General features: G+C 45.4%; 1 pseudogene; it reads left to right on the top strand.

Annotated features, from left to right (window-relative positions):
• The first annotated feature begins 217 nt into the window (after positions 1-217).
• LOC130264897 (inositol 1,4,5-trisphosphate receptor-interacting protein-like 1) lies at positions 218-1,780 on the top strand (annotated as a pseudogene).
• The last annotated feature ends 3,951 nt before the right edge of the window (positions 1,781-5,731 follow it).

Raw genomic sequence — 5,731 nt, forward strand, 5'->3', positions numbered from 1 at the left:
TGACTTAAAGAAAGATGAAGGATTGAGCAATGGGAATGTGCCAGGAGACAATACTGCTGAGGGAGATGAAGACGAACCTGGCAATGTTGCTGGCAATACAGAGGGCCTTGATGAAGGAAATGAAGCAGGAAACAAGGATGTGCAGGTGCAGCAAGACAAGGGTGCCGGAAAGGAAGAAAAAGGAGATTGAAATGAAGAAAAATCCCATGGTGCAAATATGCAGGCAGGCAACAGTGATGATGTAAATGAAGGTGAAGACAATGTAGATGGAAAGGAATACACAGATGTGAAGGTGCAGGAAAGCAGTGATGCCAGTGAACAAAGAAACAGCGATTGGTTTGGGCAGGAAGATAGCAGTGAGCCTGGGAATGAAGTAGGCCATAGTGGTTTTGCTGCAACTGAGGAAGAAAATAAGGAACTTATGAAACAGGATGACAATGATAGAAACAAAGATGAAGAACAGGGTGCTGTAAATGTGGAGGGAAACAAAAATGAAGACAGAAAAGAAGCCGAACAAGGTAACATGGCTGCCAGTGAAAAAGCAGGCAGTGATGGTGACAAGGAAGAAAGCAGCAGTGGTAGAATCAAAGACAGAGAAGACACCCGAGATGTTCGGAATAAGGAAAGCATCCTTTTAGTAGATCACATACAGTGGCCTGTGCAGGACCTGGAGAGAGGTTGCTCAGTGACAGCTGAGCTGATGGAGAGCTTCACGTGTGTCCTTGTGGACAGCAATACTTTCTACCTGGTGCCTCAGGAAGCCATTGGGGTGGGCAGTGCCTTTGAGGGTTGGAGTCCCCAGGAGTGGGATGGGCTGTAGCGTGTGCTGGTCCCACTGAATCCCCCGCCAGGGCACGCCTTCCACTAGAGCTGAACAGCGCAGGGCAGATGGCAGCAAGGACCTTCAGTGTCCGTGTGGAGCTGGTGTGCACGTGCAAGAGGCGCAGCAGAGTGGGAAGCTGTTGTTTTTCCTGCATCAGTCTCAGGAGGAGCTGCGGCAGAAGCAGAAGTGCAGCCCCCTAGAGACACTCTGCACTGACTCCTACCTGGATGTGGAGAAAACCTCCCATTGGTTCTACCAGTTGGTGAGATCCTCGTGGCTGCATGTGCCTCAGTCATACTCATGGCACGTGGTGTTTCAGCCCTGGAGCCAGTCTTGCCAATTCCAGCTGAGCAGAGGCAAGAAGAGCCTGATGGTGGAGATGCTCTTTGGGCTGTGCCAAGGGGACTCCGACATCTTTGTGGTCAGCCAGTCCCTGAGGCCCAGAAATGTGGCTCCAGCATCTTTGTGAGCAGCCAGCCTGTCGAGGCCAACTTCCCTGCAAGCACAGCGTGGCCTGAGATGTATCCTGTGGCAGAGGTGAAATCCTTCTGGCACATTGCCAGGCAGGTGCCGTGTGAGAGCTTGCACCTGAAATGCCTGCAGGTCTTCACCTGCATCCTGAGAGGCACAGGTTTTTCCAGCTCTTCCTGGAAGGCTGTGGTCATGCACATGCTGACCACCGTACCGCTGTCCCGGTGGAGCAGGAGGGAATTTGTGCTGCGTCTGTGGGACATCATGGCACACCTGCATCGCTGCCTGCAGTTGAAATGCCTGGAGCACTTTGTGCTAGGCAAGGAGAGGCTTCCTGCAGAGATCAGCCTGCCACCAGCCGTGCAAAGGGTTGAGCTGCTCAAGCTCTTTGAGCACCTGGCCCGAGACCCGGCCGCCCACAGAGAGGCGATGCAAGCTCATGGTCGGCTGCGATTTCGCCTCTGGATGCTGCTCTCCAGCCACTGAGAGGAGTTCCAGCACAGAGCTGTGCTGGGGGCTCACACCCGATGGCAGCCATGTGAACTCTGCATAGTTGTTGCATTTGTCACTGGCAATCCTGAAGCTGCTTTCCTGCTCCAGTGGAAGATGCTGTGGCACGTGGATTCCTTGTGCACACACATCTCTGCCTTGCCCTTCACCTTCCAGTTACAACAGTGCTGCTGCCTAAGTCTGTGAGGCAGAAACTGGCTCCACCTGCACATCCTCACAGAAGAGAGTGAAGCTGATGGAGATTGCTTGGAGCACCTCAAAGACAGAAACCTAGCCTGGTAGGGACTTAGTGTAGTTATTCCATGAGCTGTGGTTTTACACAAAACAAAGCTGTGGCTTTGTAAGAATGTACTTCATAGTATATGAAAGCACAACAGGAAATTTCCATAGGAAAATTAGGTAGCCCCAGTTTTCATAATGAGACTTGTTTATTAGCATCCCTTCCAGAGACCCTTTAGTGTTGACTGTGTGTAACTATTTTGCAATTACCCTTAGTTTAGGGAATTGAACTACTCTGCTGTAGATGCTTGCCTGTTTTTCAGTAATATTTGAATATCTGTATTTGAAAAATTAATTAAAGGAGAAAAATTTCTCAAATTGCCTGAAATGTATCATTCTTTGTATTTAACCCTCTTCATCTAATGTCCTTCCTATACCCCCACCTGAAACAATTACTTCTTGCAAACAGAGATGTTGGATTATTAAGTACACTGTCTCTCGAGCATTCCCATAGAAATGCTGGAAGCTTGAAGTGAAAATACCCTGAAGTGCCTGAAATTTTGCAGCAGAGCTCTCCTGGATTTTCTAGGAATTTTTGGAAAAGTTTTCTTTACATAGTCACTTTTACAGACTCCTGGGGAAAACTTAGTCCTAAAAGATGAACAGAGAAGTCCCTAACTGGAAAACTTGTGGTTTAATGCGTAATTCCATTTTTGGCTCCTCATAACTAAGGTTTTGACATAATATTGTGACAACAGAAAGTCATGTTTTCTCTATTCCTGGTTATGTGTATCCTTCTGGAGAGGCCCAGCTGTTCTATGGATATTACCTTTACCACCAGGCCTAATAATATTGTTGCGCAGGTTTTCCATGAAAGGAGGAGGAACACAGAACACAAACACACACAGGGGCTGTTTCCTCTATGAGAACTTCCTCTGTGAGCTGCAGGGACCAGTCGCAAAGTTGATTTAATAACTGACAGATTCGGTAACCAATTCAAAAGTTACTTCACTTTCATGAATCACACTGGTAAAGTGACGCTCCCTCTTTTGTCCTCCGGTCTCCAAAGAGGCAAGGCCGGCCTGGCCAGGCCCCTCCACATGCGACCACAGGCAGGGCTGGGGGAGCCACCAAGGCCCCCTCCCCATTTTCAACTAGGGGCCCTGATGGCCAGGGGATAGGGAAACCTTTGCCATGATCCTGGTTTCTCCTCCAGCTGCCCACACAGCTTGGGAGAAATGCAGCTGGAACAGAGTCCAGCCGAGTCTCCCCCACACAGCCTGCATGGCCTGGCACATCTCCAACAGGGCCTTGCCCAGCTCCCTTCACCTTCTGGCTGCAATTTTAGCCCTTCTAATGCTCGGATAAGACTGCTGATCTCCTGACCTCCCTCGAATGAGAGGAATAAAGCAGGAAGTATACTAAAGTCAGTCCAATGGGAGCCAAGTTTCCAGATGGGAAAAGATTGAGGAGACGCCCTGAAAAGGTTGGCTGAAAAGAACCCTTTTTGTATGTGGGACTGGACTACACTGAAAATTCCTTTAAATTGTGGAGAACTACTTGGGAGGGTTGAAGTGCTTGAGAAAAAAAGATCCTTTGCCCCGAGGGAATGGGGGTCTCTGTTCTGGAGACTGGAAAGATGAACAGAAACATTTGATGGAAAAAGAAATGAAGAGAACTTTTTGCCTTTAAACAGCTTGTCCTTAAAAGTAATATCCCAGGAGTTTTTTTACATAAGCCATAACACGGCTCTGGAAAGACTGTGAAGATGGGAGGAGTTACACGATTTTCAGATTTTCCGGGGCGGATGCAAATTGTGAAAGTGAAGAAACACCCTATGGCTAAACCAAGAAGGAGCTTCTCTCTCTAGAGTGAACTGAAATGATTACTTAAGTGAATGACTGACTGAAGTGTCTCTGTATGTTGTTGTTAAGAAATATGGAAGGTGGAGGCGAGGAGGGAGTGGTCTCGAAACCTTATTCTGAATCCCTTATTCTCTCGGTATTATTAATAAAGTTCTTCTTTCTACTCTTTTAAATATTAGGCCTGCCTTGTTTTTGCTCCTAAATCCTATCTCCAAGAAAAATTGAGTATATTAAAATTGGCAAACCCAAATCAAACCTAGACAATTGTATAGCACTGAGAGCCACTTTGCATGCACAGCTTTGCCCATGGCGAGATGCAGCTGGAAGTATTTCTTGTCTTTGCCTTCATACCAATACGTCTGGGATCAACTGGTCAATTTTAAACTCAGAATACCTTAGGAATTGGACAAATTGCTGCAGTCATGCTATAAATACTATTCTTTATCTTAGAAGTTTGGTTGAGAATTTCTACAATGCTCTCACAAATCTTCACACGTATTCTCCAACATGAGAAAGAACTTGCTCCTACCTAAAGAAAAGTGATGTGGCCTTTGTTCTTTGCTGTACATGAAAATTATACAGCCTTTTATTTCAGAGTCCTTCAAAGGTGTCATTAGGTGTAACTGCTTTGGAAGTGGTTGAGGTGTTCCCTTTCAGCTAATTTAGGCATGGTTAAAAAAGTCTGTAACTAGTTGCAAAGAGAATTCTGAGTCTCAACCAAGTTGGGTCAACATTGCTGCATCCTTGTACCATGCTGGAATTAAGGAATGGTAGCATGGTCACCACACATGTGACCTGATGCTAAGAAGTCTCAATGTGTTTTATAAATGCAGATGCCTATTATCAGAACAGAATGACATTTTTGCTTTTGAAGGCTTTTTGCTGTGGCTCTGCTGCTGGAGGTTTTTAAGTAAGCAATTCTGCTGTTGTAAGCCAAGTCCACTGAGACACTGTGCTAAATGAATAAAACCCAGTTGCTATTCCAGCTTCTACCACTCAGCAGTGAAATATTAACCCAGAAGGGGAGTTAGCTGGATGCTCCTTTAATCACCAGGCTGGAAAAAACTATTTATTTTTGAGGAAAATAGCAAATAGAGACTATAAAACTGAGTGCTGAACATGTACTCAGGAAAGACCATCCCTGTACCTAGCTTTGTTCCTGTGCCTTGTGAGAATGCTACAGAGGCTACAGAGATGCAGTGATTCAAATTGACAGCTTGCTCTAAGCTTGAAAATCATTGGGAAATGTGCTTTTCACAGTAAATTTTTCCAGTGTAATATCCTTGGTGATAGTAAATATGTGTCACTGTGATGGGAAGTTTCAGTGTGTAAGATGGGATTGTGTTGTTTTATGGAGTGAGAGCAATGATTCATTTGGCTGAAATTTAATCAATTTTCTGTTTACTTGTGAAATTTTATTAGGTCATGGCACACTTACAATCTTATCAATGGTCATGCTCAGGGTCTTATTTCCAAGCTGTTTTCAATAGTAAATGACCGACCAAATCTGATTCTTCACCACTTTGCAGCTTGTGTTGTCATCTGTGTCAGTAAGGAGTGTGCAGTGTTGTCATTTCAATCTGGAATACTCTACAAATGTTTTCCTTATGATGTAGTGAAACAAATGATGGCACAAGGATTCAGACAGGGCTCATTCCCACTTGGGCATTTCAGTCACGAGACAGCGTTTTCCCTCACTGTTAGAGCTGCTCTAGGTGGGTTTTTTTAACTGAGAATTTCTAAAACTCTTAAACAACAGAAGACAAATATCCATTTGGAATGGTCTCTTCAGAGATCATTCCTTTCAATTAAGAGGGAAATGGGAAGAAGAGAGCAGTCTCAG

This window comes from Oenanthe melanoleuca, chromosome Z, assembly GCF_029582105.1.
Source record: "Oenanthe melanoleuca isolate GR-GAL-2019-014 chromosome Z, OMel1.0, whole genome shotgun sequence".
Lineage (NCBI taxonomy): Eukaryota > Metazoa > Chordata > Aves > Passeriformes > Muscicapidae > Oenanthe > Oenanthe melanoleuca.